Source organism: Thamnophis sirtalis, unplaced genomic scaffold (genome assembly GCF_051295495.1).
Source record: "Thamnophis sirtalis isolate CommonGarterSnake01/CBP01778 unplaced genomic scaffold, rThaSir2_p1.2 scaffold_12, whole genome shotgun sequence".
Lineage (NCBI taxonomy): Eukaryota > Metazoa > Chordata > Lepidosauria > Squamata > Natricidae > Thamnophis > Thamnophis sirtalis.
Window position 1 is genome coordinate 21,726,303 of NW_028261392.1, and position 18,021 is coordinate 21,744,323.

Consider the following 18,021-nt stretch of genomic DNA (forward strand, 5'->3'; position numbering starts at 1 on the left):
GTACTAGATAGTTAATGCTTCTTTTCCCTATTATAAACTCTGTTCGGCTGAACATGACATTTATATTTTGCCAAAGAAATTATGGAAGTAATGGGAGATTGGTGAGCTTTTTTGTCGCAGTGCATCTACCTTGTTTCCATCAATATATCAGAATATATTCCCTGTTTATGTAAGATATCGCCCAGGTTTCCTTGCTGCAGGCTTTATAGACATTTTGCAACCTACAATAAGATTGTCATCCTCAGTGTTGAATCTATTTTATGGCATTATTCCAGGTATCCCATCCCATTTCTTTTTCTCCCTTCCAAAACAAAATAAATCGAAAGAACAATAAATTTAAAAAGCAAGAATCGTTAAGAATCAAATTGTCCTTTTGAAGAATTTCAAGATTTTTTTTAATCCTTGTTAAAAGAAAGATGCTTGGTGTCAGCATTCCTAGTATCATGTAGAATTAAATCAGAGACCAAGGCAAAACTATCCTTAAAGTTCCAATTTAATAAAGCAGACATCTTAGGCACATCTGTGTTAATCCCAATACTGGAAATGACATCAGAATTCCACCCAGTTAAAAGTTCATGATCCCCACACCCACAATCCATCACATGGTCCAATCTTCTTCCACGCTGGCATCCATACCCAGCTGCTTCCGGTCAGGTGTACTGGTGTGGAGACAAAGGATGTCCTTGGTTTCTAGTAAAGAATGAAAACAATACATTCCAAAATCTCACTCCTGTCTATTCCCCCCTCCCATCAACTATACTAATGAAACAGCATAATGAATTAAGAGAAAGTTTGGCAGGCCAAAATTCTAAAAGGAATATAAATGCAGGCCTGACACTTGGTTCCCAAGAGTACTATAATTATTACTAAATCTCCCACCAGTGCACAGGAATGTGTTCTTTAAAACACAAAGCAAGGGAGAAAGATAATGTCCTCTGCTTTCTGCAGAGAGGTTCTCAATGAATCTTCCATTGCAAAGAGGAGTAGTTATGACAGCTCACCTCATGCATAAATTATAATGCGGTAGGTAAGAGGAGAATCAGTCTGTGCCCAGGATATAGTAAGATGTAAACTGTAGTAGCTGGCTGCATATTTACTTGGACGCTATGGATGGGAATTAGGAATATTGCTGAGCATAAGCAGAACTCATCCTATAAATATAAATATATAAAAGATGTTTCCTCTTGCAGAACAGAAGACTGCCTGCATAGGATTTTTCTTCCTTCATATTTTGATACTCTTCTGAATGGAAGTAGTGTGGCATCAGCATGCAAGATGAAAAACATGTTTCTCTCTTTCAGAGGAGGTGAACATATTTTTAATACTGTCACTCTTCTTAGAGAGTATGCTAAAATTATATAGGAAAGTAGAAAAATAATGACATTGTGGCAATATGAATCACTCTCCTTAAATTACTCTGTTTTGTTGTTGTTATGACTCAACTGCTAATTGAATTGTTTGACTTCTCCCCCATTACGTAGGTACTTTTGAAATTTAAGCCCCAAGTAAAACCATCTATTTATCTATTACGCAGTAACATAAAATAAGTGTCTCTGGATGCAATTATATGCAAATCATAATTTGCTGTTTTCTTTTGTCCACTATATGCTCAGCAAAGTTTATCTTTAAAATTCTTTTATGGTGCCCCATAAAATACATGAAGGTGGTAAGCATTGGTGGGATTCCAAATCTTTTCCTATCAGTTCTATGAGAGCGCACACAACACTCAAAGACCGCCCTTGGTGTGAGCGCTGGTGAGCTGAGCTGTTTGTTAGCTCAGCTGAGGCGTAGCAAACTGTTCTGCTGCGCTAATTAGTTGGCCTAAAAAACAAGGTAACATAGGACAGGGAATGGCAGGCGCGGGACGGGGGGCAATCAGAGATGGTATTTGCCGATTCTTCAAACTACTCAAAATTTCCTCTACCGGTTCGCTTGAACTGGTCCAAACCGGCTGAATACCACCTGTGGGGGTAAGACAGAGTTACTTAATTCACAGAGAACCATATTGTTATTTATCACCAGGAAACTGCAATCTCTTCACATAATTTTGCTAATGGACTTAAGTGACTTGAATTTTATGTAGAAATAGGTTTTAATTAGGATAGTTTTATGTAGATTATATATTTTTTAATTATTAATATTAGGATTTTGGAAAAGCGCCTAGGAAATTAAACTAGAGATTATAAGTACAATTGATCATTGTCATGTGCCTTAATGGCAGATTTGCCAAGGCACATAGCCTTAACAGAATTGATCAAAACATGTATATCACTGGACATGATAGTACTCTTCCAATATTTGAGAGGCTGTCACAGAGAGGAGAGGTCTATCTATTCTCCAAAGCACCTGAGGGCAGGACAAGAAGTAACAGATAGAAGCTTACCAAAGAGAGATTCAACCTAGAATTAAGGAGAAATTTCTTGAGAGTCAGAACAATTATTCAATGGAGCAGCTTACCTCTAGATGTTTTGGGTGCTCCATCACTAGAGATTTACAAGATGTTTCCATTTATCTGGAATGGTATATAGTCTGCTTGAGGAGGGGGTTGGACTATAAGACCTCCAAGTTCCCTTCCAACTCTGTTATTCTGTAATTTTACTGAATAAATGCTAAACTTATTTTGAAAATAATATCTCTCAAGAAAATTCTAGGTTCAGGTAAGCCAGTAACAGTCTAGTCATTTTGCAAACAGGGACTTAATGGAGAATATGCAACACATAGTGTTCTTCTGGCACTTTTTCATCAAACTTCTGTAGGATGTGGTGGGTTACGACCGGTACCCCCGGTATGGGAGTACCGGTGCTTACCGGGAGCACCAGGTACCGTTCCGGTATGGTGCTCCGGAGGGTCTGCCCACCCACCATCCTTACCTGTATTTGAGCTCTTCGGGGCTTCCGCGCATGCACACGGAGTGCTGAGCAGCTGGAGCATCACAGAGCATTGCTGATGGTAAGTATGCATGCACATGCTGTGCACGTGTGTGCACGCGCTGTGCACGTTCATGTGGAGGATGCCGGGCCCTGTTGCACCATATCAGTTGCAATGGGATCCAGAACCCACCACTGCTGTAACGGTATGTTCCAAAAACAGAAGGAGGGAGCTAATGGCAGATCAGAGGAGGAACTAAACTAAACTGTTTTGGCTGCCCCTTGTCCAGGCTGACAGTTAGCCACTCTACAAATACACAGTTGCTACATGTGTTAAGTGTAGTTATTTAGTCTCAAAAATCATGTCAAGTTCTTTTTGTATCACTTTTTATAGTAAGGTAGACTGATAGTCTTCCATCTCTTGCAATATTTTTGAGACAAAGGAATAATCTCCTTGCAACAGAATGGACTTGTGATTATTTCTGTTTTTGTTACAGGTTAAGGCAGGTTTAGTCAACTATTTGAACCAACAATTATAATTTGTATTCCACTTAGGCTATATCATACCTTAAAACAGTTTACAATATATTATCCTTCCAATAACATCATAATGGTATCTTATTATCACCAATTGCTTATAAGTGGTGGCTTTGATGAGCAGCTGTTTTGCAGCCAAGCCAATTTTTTTAAGTATTGCTCTATCAGCAGTTGAAACCCACCACAGCAGAAAGAGTTGTGCCATGAATTTTAATGAGCAGGCAGTTTCTGTTCAGTGACATTTCTTAACTAATCTTCTGAATAATATAGGAATATGAAGGCATTCTGATTTTTCTACAAGGGAAAACCATTACGTGGAAGCTGGATTTCACTATTGTTCTCTAATATTACATAGAAAATATTAAAATATTAGATTAAAATGAAATTTTAGTCTAGTAATGATAAAGACTGGCCTTCCACATCGTGCTAAGCCATAATATGGTCATTCAGTACATCATCGTTAAAGACATTATTTAGTATGAAGTGCAATTAGAGCCAAAAAGAATTTAGATTGTTCTATGTCAAGATTTCCCAATCTTGGTAAATTCTCCATGCTTCCTGGGGAATTCTGGGAGTTGAAGTCCCCGTGTTTTAAAGTTGCCAAGATTGGGAAATTCTGCTGTATGTAGAGCTTGAATCCCTATACCCATGATGACGAACCTATGGCACATGTGCCAGAAGTGGCACACAGAGCCCTCTCTGTGGGCACATGCACCATCACGGTTCCACCACAAAACCGCGGTAGACTAAAGCGCGTGACTAAAGCGTGGTGACAAAACCGCACCGTCAAAACCGCGCGACAACAGCGCGCCGACAACAGCACGCTAACAGAAGCGCGCTGTAACATAACCCTAAAAATAACCCTAAACCTAACCCTAAACCTAACGCTAAACCTACCCTAAACCTAACCCTAAACCTAACCCAAAACCTAACCCTAAACCTTACCTTAAGTTAAATCACGCTTCTGTCGGCGTGCTGTTGTGGGCGCGCTGTTGTGGGTGCGCTTTTGACATCGCGGTTTTAGCACCGCGGTGTTGTCGGCGCGCTTTAGTCTACCGCGGTTATGTCGTGCCACGCACCATCACCAGCTGCTCTTCTGGTTTCGGGGCGCATGGTCTTTGTGCATGCTGGAGTCCCGGAACCCGAAGACCAGCTGGCCAGTGCACATGCAGTCTTCACACATGGTCTTTGGGTTTCCAGTGTAGTGGCATGTGTGAAGACTACCTGGCTGGTGTGCATGCATGCGCTGGAAACCCGAAGATCAGGTGGCTGATCTTTTGGGCACTCGGTGCCGAAAAGGTTCGCTGAGACTGCCCTATACTGTAGGTTTCCGATAGATGAAACAAACAAGGAGGGTAAAAATTATTGGAGCTTCCCACCTCTGATATTTTTATTAAGTCCATGGAGGTCACCAAGCAAATATAATAATCAAATACAATCTCCATCAAAGATGCACATTATACATTTATAAATTTACAGAAATTAAGATGGGAGAAAAGAATGTAATGCACCTTCCAGCTCAATCATTTATATGCACTTCAAACTCACTGGTTTGTGAATTTAGTGTAACATTAAGGTTGCTGTCTATCATTAGGGAACACATGCAAAGTAATTACAAATGGTCAAGATGGTGCTAATCCAATATGTATGAAAAACAAGAGAGATTTGATTGCGCTAATGAAATGATGGAATCCAGTCCTAATTTAGGTTCTAAGTAAAGGTAAAGGTTCCCCTCGCACATGCTAGTCATTCCCAACTCTAGGGGGTGGTGCTTGTCTCCGTTTCAAAGCTGAAGAGCCAGCACTGTCTGAAGACGTCTCTGTGGTTATGTGGCCGGCATGACTAAATGCCGAAGGGACACGGAACGCTGTTACCTTCCCACCAAAGGTGGTCCCTATTTTTCTACTTGCATTTTTACATGCTTTTGAACTGTTAGGTTGGCAGAAGCTGGGACAAGTAATGGGAGCTCACTCCGTTACGCGGCAATAGGGATTCAAACTGCTGATCTTTCTGATCAACAAGCTCAGCATCTTAGCCACTGAGCCACCATGTACCACAGATGTAAGATTAGAAAAGTAATAAATCCAGGAATTGAACACTAGTGGCTGAAATTGTAGCAGATGATGGGCTTGATTAATAATATGAGCCACAAAGAGAAAGAGGAGTATTCAAAGTATCATAACGGAAGTTACCTCAGGTTATTTTGAGCAGTTTATAGCATGCCTTATTCCTTTCCCCTTCTGATTATTACCTAGATTCAGTGTAATTTTTTTCATATGTAATCTTTGATAATTTCTTTTTAGTTAATTAATCATCTCCATAGAGACAGAAAAACAAAGTTCTGGCTCTTTATGATTGTCTAGGATGAGACTACATTCAGACCTTGCTGAAGTTGTATTTTCATATATAAACACATTTTATAATTAGGCTGCGTCTATTAAACTGAGTCAGTTGTTAAACTGTACATTATTAAATTATGTGGGTATATATTTCTTTAGTATGAAAGTATGAAATTGGTGCCTACAAATGACATAAAATTATGTTTATTCTAAAACGTTCCCCTGTGCCATTATAAATGCTTATCTAACAATATTATCAATAATGGGTTTGTCTTAGTCAGATATATCAACTTTTATACAAAGGAATTGTTTATTGTAATTTGTTTCCTGGATTTTAGACACCCTGTGTTCTCAAAACTGTACAGAGAGTCACATTAGAAGGCAAAAGACTTAGAAGCCCTATACAACATTTTTGCCCTCTTGTTCTTTGATCCACTCTCACAAAAACATTCAAATCTTACAAATAAGTTGTCATTTTCCCATAAGAGGTAGAAAGAAAACCTCCCAATTATATCTGCGAATATAAAAGCTGGTTTTTTTTAAAAAAAAAAAGAAGAATGAAAGAAGGAAATTTCTCATCACAGTAAAACACAGCTTTGTGTTGGGGAAAACTGTTTAAAATTGCACTTTAATATGCATACAAATTGTACCATTCAAACTAGTGCATGAACTAAATGGCATTCTCTGTTATTCACGCTTCTTGTTATTTCGTGATACTATTCTCAACTATGCAAATGTGCATGCATTTACTGGGGGGAAAGCACATATTAAAGGCTTACATTAATAAAAAATAATAATATTGAAAAATTATAATATTAGATAAAATGTAGGAAATGGTTTTAGAAAGCGCCTGGAAATATGTTTACAAGCCTACTCACGCACGTAACAAAATGATGCAGTAATGAAATTTTGGGGGAAAAAGAATGGAGAGAAGCCAAAATTGGCGGGGGGGGGAGGACTGTCCATTTGTGATCCAATCTAAACAGGCTGATCGAGAAATATATTGTGCTTTATGAATTGGACTTTGAATCCCTAGGCAGAGATCAAATCAGGATATTTATTGACCTCTGGATGAATTGCAATAACCTCAAGCAGAACCTAGCATTCAAGCTCTGCTGCAGGACAAACACGGTTATATTGCCTTCCTTCTCCATATAGAAAAAAAAAGTGTATTCTGTGCAGTACATATCAAGCAGAGGGAGGCTTTATAGCTTTTCTTTCTCTAAGGCAGATACAGGAAATTGGCTACTCAAGAGATTTCAGACACTGAACAGAGTATATAACACATAATCAATTCAAGGTTTTCAGCATGTTGGCTATGCTTTATCCCCTTGCAGGCCAAGTGTGTCCAGTCAGCTCTGCAACACTTAAAATGTTCACCTGTAGACAGGGGATTGATCTAAAGCTTGGTTGATATGGGGAATAGCCCATACTTATCTCAGAAGGCTACCCTACACACTGGCAGAAATGGCAAAGAGATAATTTTCCTCCAGTGAACTTCTTTGGAGGACACTGCTTTTTAGGATGTCCCTGCTGCTTTGCCTCTCCATTGAAATGACCCACTTGTCACCATGCCCCCTCCTCCAGAAAGCATTGTCTGTTTTTTTATGGGATCGGAATGGGCTTTGATCACCCTGCCCTGCCCATGTTTTGCCAGTCCAATTGAGGTTAGTGGCAGTGGTGAAATTCAAATTTCTTTACTACCGGTTCTGTGGGTGTGGCTTGGTGGGCGTGGCAGGGGAAGGATACTGCAAGATCTCCATTCCCACTCCACTCTAGGGCCAGCCAGAGGTGGTATTTGCCGGTTCTTCAAATTACTCAAAATTTCCACTACCGGTTCTCCAGAACCTGTCATAACCTGCTGAATTTCTCCCCTGGTTATAGGGCACCAATGTCTTCAGGAATCAACTAATCGGGAATCAGAAGCAATTTGCAAGAAACATTGAGCAACACATCTGAAACTGGCTAACCTTTTTAAAGAGATTGACATGTCATTTGTTCAGTGGGTAACACGGGAAGATTATAGCCTTTGCTATCCTGATCATCTCTCCATTGGGTCCGTCCCAACATTTGTCTTAATTGGAGCGGGCAGCTATCACCTTCGCTTAAATTTCTCATTTATGGTCCAGCTGGAAGATTTGCTGTTGCCCAATGTAATGTGGCAGAAAGGTCAGAGTCTCTTGGTGGGCATATGAGCTAACTTGCTTCTGCTCATATCAAGGATATCAAATCAGCATAGAATAACCAGTGATATAATGGAGTTTGAAGGTCAAATTTCAAGAAGGATGCTCGCTGCTCTGAAAATTAGCCATTTGTTTACTTGGTTATTTTAAAATGTATATAGTCTTAACATTATCAAAAGGAACATTTGGCTGGTTCTTTTTATCTATAAACATAGATAAAATTATATCTATCTTTATCCAGTGGTGTGATTCAACCAATCTAACAACCGGTTCGCTGAGCTTGCCCTTTACACGTGTGGGTTAAACTAGGCTAAAATATTTACCTTCTACTGCAACTGAGGCCTGCCAAAAGAGCTGAGGTGTGGCAATCGGTTTTGCCATGCCTATCAGCTGGGCTATAAAACAAGGAAATATAGGTGCATATAGCCCGCTGGGAGGCGGGCTCACCTGAAGGTTGGAGCGAACCGGTTCTCTCTCAGCTGATCTTTGGAGCTACCAGTATGCCCGAACTGGGCCGAACTGGTAGAATCACACCCCTGTCTCTATCACTATTATCTGTCTGTCTGTCTGTCTATCTAATTTATAGGTAGGTAGGTAGGTAGGTAGGTAGGAAGGTATAGAGAAATAGAGAAATAGATATATAAATTAGTACACACACACACACACAAACACAAACACACACAGGTTTGGGTGTCTCTATCTATCCTATCTATCTATCTATCTATCTATCTATCTATCTATCTATCTATCTATCTATCATCTATCTATCTATCTATCTAATTTATAAGCAGGCAGGCAGGCAGGTAGGTAGGTATAGAGATATAGGGAAATAGAGATATATAATTTACTACACACACATACACAGAGCAGTATGTTCATGTGATTCTCAAGGGTCTGATTCTTTTTTTTTTCACTCGATGAAACATTATTCCATATGAGAAAAAAATATTTTCTACCCCACATAGCTGATACATCCCCCATGTCTCTCTCCCCTCCCCCCTCCCCCCTCTCTCTTATCATTTCTTGAAACATTAAAGTGCAGATTCTAGTCACCCAAAAAGAAAAAGAAAAACGTGCACAGTAACTTTCATGATATTTTCTTTCAAACTGAAAAGAAATTGCAGAAATCATTTTTAGCCATTTAGGGCAAGAAGAAAGGGGTCATTAAGCTAAAAAACAAAGAGATGGTTTGGTGTAGTGGTTAAAGCAGCAGGCTGGAAATCCGTGAAATTGAGATTTAGTTCTGCCTTATGCACATAGCCAGTCATTCTCCCTCAGCCCTAGGAAGGCACCAATGGCAAGCCATTTCTGGAACTATGCTAAGAAAACTGCAGAGATCAGACTAGGCTGTCATTACCAGGAGTCATTACTAACTCGAAGGCATTAAAAACAAACAAAGGTGAAAAACAGAAGGAGAACACAATTGTCCTCTTCTCTTCTGTTGTCTGATACTCCAAGCTGATAGTTTTGGATAAAATATCAAATAATTCCTGGACAGCGTGGATAAAATAATGATCAGAAATTTCAGGAAGGGTATTTTAGCCTGTAGATTCTTTGATTTTGTACCGCTGAAAGGAACTTTAGAAATAATCTATTGCAGCTTTCTGTTTACTTTAATGATACACTACAAGCTCTGTGACAGATGATCAACATATCCAGCAAAGGAGAAATCATAATTTCATTTGGCAGCCATTTCCATTAGCTAACTGCTTGTTGAGGAAGTTCCTTCAAATCCTTTTAGTTTTACTCAGTCGGTTCTAAAGTTGCCCTCTAGGGCAATAAATAAGAGTAGTATTTCTCCTGTTATCTCTTCTGAGGGCTGAGCATGATAGATAGATAATGTGCTATCTAGTTGTTTTTGATTCTTAGAGACCACATAGATTTCCTTCATGATGAGGTAAACAATACCTGTTCCTTCAAGTCCTTCAATGGTACACTCAGTGCCACTGAAATTGAGCCATGTACCTTGGTCATCACCAAGGTACATGGCTCAATTTCAGTGGCACTGAAAGTTGGTCCTTCCAACTTCCTCAGCATTAGAACTTCAGAGAGCTACATCTTTACATAATGTGTTGAAAGTAGGATAACATGAGGTTGTAATTTTTGCCTTTAGTGAAAACTTCGGGTCAATTCATTCAATGGACCACTGTTTGTTTTCTTGACAGTGTTCTAAGGAGTCTTCTCCAACATCAAACCTCAAAAGTATTAATACTCTTCCTATCATGCTTCTACAAAATCCTGCTTTTACTACCTTAGAATGTCAAAGGGAATACTAAGACTTGCATAATTTAACTTGTATAAACAGAGGCATGGAATCAAAATTGTGTGAAGTATTAGTACCATTTTAAAAATCCTTAATAAAACCACACTTATAATATTGCATCCAGTTTTGGCCGCTACATTACAAAAAAGATGTTGAGGATTTGGAGCAACTAAGATGATTAAAGGCCTGGAGACAAAAACATATGAAGAACAGTTGCAGGAATTGGGTTTGGCTATTCTAGAGAAAAGAAGGACTAGGAGTGACATGATAGCACTAGTCCAGTATTTGAGAGGTTGCCACAAAGAAGAGGCGGTCAATTTATTTTCCAAAGCACTAGAAGGCAAGACAAGAAACAGTGAATGGAACCAAATCAAGGAGAGAAGAACCTGGAATTAAGGGGAAGCCAATTAACAGTGAGAACAATTAACTAGTGGAACAGTTTGCCTTGGTAAATTGTAGCTGACTCATTACTGGAGGTTTTTAACAAAAGACTGAACAACCACATGTCTGAAATGGTATAGGGTCTCCTGCTTGAGCAGGGGGTTGGACTAGAAGTCCTCCAAGGCCCCTTCCAGTTATATTCTGATTGATTGAACATATATTTCTGATCAATTGCAGGACTTCCCTTCTCTGTGCAAGAACAAGGTCTTGGGCGCGGGCATTATAAGCACACAAAACTATCCCTTTTTTCCCCACAACTCCTCATTCTGCAAAGCAATTGTTCCATTTGTGACTTTAGTATAGCCGCGAATGTTAAACATATGAAGTGGAAGCTGATTTTCCAACATTAGCTCATCAAGGTCCCTTCCAGCTCTATTCTGATTGACAACTAATCTTTAACTAATCCTTATAGCAGGGGCATCAGGGATGGATTCTGTGGAGAGAGGATTTTCCGTGGACAGGAGAGGACATGCATCACACGAATGGGGCTCTGTTTGTGTAGCATGCTGCAGATCGGTACTGATTCATGGACAAGAGGTTGGCGACCCCTGCCTTATAGGACCTTCATTCCTATTGTGGAACCCCTCCCCTAAGCTTCTGATAATTGGAATATCTTCAATGGAATACAGAATTCCAGATGGCCAGAGCAAAGCAGATTTTATGGTAGTATTTCCTGCATTCCTATTAAATAATGATGTCCCTTTTAAAAAAAAAAACAACCACCTTTTGATTGATGAAGGACTACTATGATGTTACAGAACTGTTGATTTCTGGCTAAACTTGAAATGTAAAAGACATCCTGGAGAAAATAATTATTTCTGTACTCCTATCATTAAAACTATACGGATAAGGTTAAGTCAAGAATTGAGTTTGATTTGTGGTGGTCTTTACAGTTACCTCTTTTCATATTTAGGGATACAAAGCAAACTCTTCAAGTTTTAATTTGCCATTTTTACATTTTTCTTTACATATTTTTTTTCATTACCTAGGTGAAGAACATTGTCACTTTTTATTTTAGCAAAATATTAGTCACGGTGTAAGTAATATGCAGCTATGATCCTCTCTTATGGATGATTAATAAATGGTTTCTTTAAAATGAATCATCTATTACTCATCTGTCTTTTAGAGATGCCCTATTAGCATAGTTAATGAGATTGTTGATAGTCTGTCATCCTGTTCTCTTACTGATGATCTGTTCAAATAAATCTGCTCTATGTTCATGACAAAAAAGATACAATAGTTCATTGAACTCCATGTTTGCCACCAATTAATGTTAAGGAGTACTAACATTATTATCACTCAAGTATTTCAGTTTCCAAATCCTTTCCAAATCTCTATAAAAATCAACTTCGATTTACCAAGACAGTTGCTATATTTAACTGTATGTTACTGTTTGTTTCTTCATTTATCTAAACTAAGCTGGCATTTCCATTCTCAGTATTAATTCCAGTATGTAGTTCTTCAGCCATTCCTATTAAATTTCAAGCAGATCAAATAGTCCCAATCTTCTAATCTAAGAGGAGTTTAATATACTCATTTTCTTTTTTGCTTTTCTATTCTCTTACATATGTTTTCCTTTCATTCTTTTTTATGGGGTGACAGAACTTCTTGTGGGTATCATTGTATAGATGCCTATTTCAGTCTTAAACATGGAATTGTCAAACAATAATCAGTGTTGTATATTATAGTTTTAGCTATCCAGGTCAAGATTTTTTGGGTGAAAGATACTTAAGTGTTTTCTACTTTTCAAATTCTTTGCCTCAGATTTTACTTTTATTGGTGGAGGTTTCATCTTTCATTTTTGTTCTCTCATCACTATAAAGTCTTATTCCCTGCCCATATGGAAAAGGCCCAGTGGAAGAAATCATTTCCTTGAGATCAAAGCGTGGTAAGCCTTGGATGTTACAGACCATTGGCATAAGGATTGTACCATGAAAGATTTTACCATGGTAGATCAAATGCTGCCTTGGCCATCTTAAAACTAAACAAGCATAAGAAGGTCACACATCTACCCATGAACATTTAATGGAAATGCCTCTGCCTTTGAAATACCTTTCAAACACAACATGAAATTGAATGAGAACGGATAGGAAAAACAGTTTTTTTTCCTGCAGAATTTTAGATAAAGCTTTTTTTTTATAGCACCTAGATCAAGACTTGGACATTAAATCTAACACCTCCTTGGTTTCTTTTATTGATTGCTGTCTTTCCCCTTAATAAAGCTCATTATTTGATTAGCACGGGGTGTGTTGTGCTCAGATTTTAATGGAGTGGGATTGAAATTTTTTAGCAACCAGTTCTCTGCCCAATTGCTGGGTGGGTGTGGCCATAGGGTTTGGCCTAGTTGGCTTCCTGCACCATGGTGGGGGGCATTTTCACCCTTCCCAGGCTCCAGAGGCTTTCCTCGAGCCTCCCACAGGCTCTGGAATCCAGAAATGGACCCATTTTTGGATTTCCAGTAGGCCCGTTTTTTTTGCCCCACTAGGCTCTGGAGGCTTTTGTCGAACCTCCGGGAGAGCAAAAACAGACTCCCACAGGCTCTGGAGGCCAGAAATGGGCCCATTTCTGGACTTCCAATACTTCCAGTAGGCCAGTTTTTTGTCCTCCCCAGGCTCTGCGTGGGTCCTGCACTTACCTAGCATAATGAACAGGCCATGTGGAGACTCCTGGGAGGGGCAGGACAGAGTGGGTGGGGTCAGCCAGTGCTTCTAACTACAGGTTTGGTGAACCAGATTAAAATTAATATCCAGTTTGCCTGAACCAGTTCGAACCAGCTGAATCCCACCCCTGGTTTATCCCATTGCTTCTTTCTTCATATTGCATCCGTGTTGGTTGACTTGACCAATCTATTCCAGGGACACAAATGAATATGAATATACTAATAGACAGCAGTGATGCCTTAGAAACCTGGAAGGAATGCTCTGTGCTGCCACTCCTTATAATAGTTAGTGATCCTACTGCTTGCATTTCAGGAGCTGTTGCGTTTTTGAGATGGATAAATTGTATAAATTCAGCTAAGGGTACTACTATTAGTTCAGCTGCACTAATAAGCAAATTGAGGATTACCTAAGGATAGTTTAGGATTTCCTGAAACCTCATAATAACAAGAAGTTAAGTTTATAAAGCAATAAGGAAACCACTATTTCTCTGCTTTACTTTTTAAACTTGTTCATCTTAAAGTTCAAACAGATCTGAAAATAGGTTGATCACTGGTATTACCCTCTTTGGCTGGAGTGCTTCATTTTTACTCTTTTGCTATCTGACATCCTCAGTCTCAGCCCTTATTATACTGATGGGTTTCAATGTGTCATTTCAGAGGTTTTCCCTATGAAATATTTGTGGACAGAATACTAAAATAAACGTTCCCTATCCTTTACAAAGCTATTGCTGGCAGATAGCTTATTACTCGCAATGAGTGATTTATCCTTTGCCCTTTTCCATTCACTGTGTAATTTGTTTGTTTTATGCTTCTGGAACATGGCGCTGTTTATCTCAGAATGGTAGAAATGTCCATCTGGTAGCTTCTAAAGCATATTTCAAGCATTCTGGTGACCAGACTCGTGTACTTGTCTCAATTTACAATTAAGACAGAGTATCTGTGGAAAACACAGCTGGCCCACATGCACTTTAGGGAAGGAAGAATGGAAAATAATTTCAAAATGAACAGCAATCTTTTCAGATTAGAGCATGTTAATGGATAATTCCTATATGAATTTATTTCAGATGCATGTTTTGTTCAATTTGAACAAAATGTACTTTGTCCAGAAGCTTTTTAAAGCTTCTGCATTAATTATTCATAAATACATAAATATGAGTGTTGAATGTTAGTTAATGCCTTCGTTACCATAATTTTAGTTTAAAGTAGGGATATTCTAATAAATGAAACAGGACAACAGTCTTTGAAGTAAGCTATTTTGTTACCTATATTTACTTCTGCAAATAATCATCACTATTTTGTACCTACTTCTGCCCATGATGGAAAAGATCCTTCAGCTGCCATGAAAGAACTCCGTGTTTCTTCAACTAGGTCCTAACAGTTCTTTCTATCTCTTCATTTGAGTCAATGGAACTGCAGGTCTATGAGCTTGATGTTAATACCCAGGAAAATCTAGAAAGGAAAGCAGTGGATTTGTGAGAATCGCCTACAAATGAACAAGGTGATTACCAAAAGATAATCATCTTTGGAAGATAGACTCAAGATTCAGGAGGGCTTTGACAGAATTGAGCATCCTAGCCAACTGGATTCAGTTCAGTGGTAAGAAAAGTAAGGTCCTTCATTTAGGCAAGAAAAACCAAATGCATGGCTATAGAATCGGCAAAAGTACTTGGCTCAACAGTAGTAAATGTGACAGGATCTAGGAGTCCTCCTAGATCACCATTGAGTAACTCATTAAAGTTCAACCTGAAATGAATGAGAATTCTTTACAGTAAGAACAATTAATCAATGAAACAGCTTGTGTCCTGGATTTGTGGGTGTTCCATTGCTGGAGGTTTTCAAGAAAAGATTGGACAAATATTAGTCCAGGATGATATAAGGACTCCTGCCTTAGAGAGGGGCATTGGATTAGACCTCCAAGGATCCTTCCAGCCCTATGATTCTACAATTGTAAAGTTAAATGGGAGGAATTTCAAGTTGATGTCAGCTGACTGGATTGCACAGAAATCTGAAATTAGGAAAGCTGTTGCATGCTGAGAGATGATTATGCAATATAAGGCAGGCATTTAGATCCAGCCACTGACCATTTCATAAGAAAAGCCACTGGCTGTCTGGTAAGAAAACTGCATGGAAGAAAATTAAATTCTAGTCACAAGAATTTATCTTCCCCTTTGGGAAAAAAAAATTACTAAAGAAACTTCCGTTACTTTATATTGAATGGGACTGGCAGGAACATTATCTTACAATGTTAGAGTCCAAAATTTTATTGTTCTCCTAACAACTGGGAAAATCAAGTGTGATAGACACAACAAGCTGCAAAGGTTTAATTGCCAGAAACAATATACTTTAAAACAAAACTTAATAGCAGTGCAACTTTTTTTACTTTAACAGAATAACAGAGTTGGAATAGATCTTGTTTTATCATTGCACGGCGTTCAATTCCATTAAGAAACATTATTTATAAGTTTGACATTGCTTGTACCATTAGGGAGAAAAAGAGCTGTATTGATGTTGGGGAAGCTATTGTAATAGCTTCTGTTTGATTATGTACAATATTTTCTAGTCTGATTCTGTTAATGGAGCAAAATGTAAGTGCTAACTCCCATGGGGGGAAAAAAACCTTAAAGGTCAAGTGTTAGGACAAAATGTACCATCATATAAATGTCAAACTGGCCAAACTGGATAATTGGAAAGTTTATTATTTGATGCAATTCATGAATATCACACTGATAGATTATATGACAGCCCATGTTTTCTTTTTAATTTAATATCTGCGCAGGGAGGGAAGGAATCAATATTTGTAATACGATATTGACATACCACCATGTTATAAATTTACCATTTCTAGATGTTCATCAAATCTTGAATGTCTCTGTCAAACTGAGCTTATATTTTTATGTTGACATTTTATTATCAGAAATCAGAATGCAATGAAAAATATTAAGAAAGGTGCATAGAATACTGCAGTTAAAGATTTAGCTCTTTTCCCCCTTTAGTTCTTTTAGTAATTCTTCTGAAAACTATTTAATTTATATGTTATTTCTGCTATTTTTAAGCAGAAAACCTGGATCAATATTCATGTAGCAAATGGAAACCTAGACTATTCTGACTCCTTCATGTTTTACTGAAAAATGACATAGAATTGGCCAATAATTTTATCTGCTGGGGACCTCTTTTCATTTGAAGATTTTGACACAGTGTCCATCTACTGTAAAAAGGGGCAATGACATGCTGGAGTTAATTTCACTCAGGTCGATGGGCACTTCGCCTTAGTTGTTACAATGGTAATAAGGGTTAACTGGAGAGGCAGTTTCTGTAAGCAGGGCAATAAAGATTAGGCTAGAAACAACACCAGAATGTTTCCTTCCTGCCTTCCTTACAGGATTAGCCCTGTAAAGTGGGGGGGGGGGGGACGACAAAAGATTTCTTCCAATAACCGGTTCTCCGAACTGCTTAGAAAGCTACCAACCGGTTCTCCCGAATAGGTGTGAACCGGCTGAATCCCACCACTGATACAGTGGTAATAAAGAAGGTGCAGAAGAAGGCAACTAAGATGATAAAGAGGCTGGAATAAGAGTTGGCAACATTTGGGGGTTTTAGACTAAAAAGAAGGTAAATTATAGGGGGCATGATTAAGGTGTACGCAATTACATGTATAAATTATGTGGATAAATAGACAAGGTGAACCTATTTTCCCCTTCCAAAATACTAAAACTAGAGGTCATCTAATGAAACTGAATCCTGTAAGAATCAAGAGAGAGAAAACTATCTTTCTTTTACACAATATGTAGTTAAACTTTGTTGTTAGCTACCACAAGATGTACTGCTGATTCAAAGAAAGGTTGGCCTTATTCATGGAAGTCATGGGGACCAATGGCTATTAGCTTTGATTGCTGTTCTGAACACCATCTGCTGGGAGATTAGTGAGCTTTGCTGTGCCACTGTAAGAAGAGGTTGCTAGAATAGATGGGCAGGGACAGTAGCCACGTTGGTGCGCTTATGCATGCCCCCTTTACAGACCTCTTAGGAATGGGGTGAGGTCCATGGTAGACAGTTTAAGGTTGAAACTGTGGGAGTTTGAGGATATCATTCCAGGCATTGGCCACTTTGTTGCTGAAGTCATATTTTCTGAAATCGAGTTTGGATTGGTTTGCCTTGAGTTTTTATCTATTGTGTGCTCATGTATTAGTGCAGTTGAAGCTGAAATAGTCATTGACAGGTAGCAGATAATTTTGTGTACTACGCTTAGGTCAGGCTGTAGGTGGCGTAGTTCTAGGTTGTCCAAGCTCAAACTTTTGAGTCTGATATTCTGTTGTGAGCAGAGGAGTGGATTTAATCTAATCAGTAAAGCATATCACATTGCAGTGGAAAATGTGCTGGGCAATATATTCATAAAGAAATGAATATTTTCAATCTATTCTGAACACATAGATGAATGAAGATATAGAATAGCAGGCATTTTAATATGAAAGCAGCATTGTTACAGTTTGTCCTCACAGATTCTGAGATGCAAGTGATTCTAGACAGATTTAAAGCTCATTTTTAATTAATTCTGCTTTGGAAATAAGTTGGGCAGAAAACTACAGGGACTTAGAGGAAAAATACGATTTCAGATGAAGCCTTTCATTCATCCCTATTGAAAAAAAATAGTAACATCGATTTAATTCATGAATGCTTCCAACAACACGAGGAAAATTTTAGGAAACCACTTGAGATACTGACATCAGTGTCTTTT

General features: G+C 38.6%; 1 protein-coding gene across 2 annotated transcripts in view; it reads left to right on the forward strand.

Moving 5' to 3' along the window:
* Positions 1-18,021, forward strand: part of GPC6 (glypican 6) — a 905,632-nt gene that overhangs the window by 252,795 nt on the left and 634,816 nt on the right. The window lies entirely within an intron of this gene.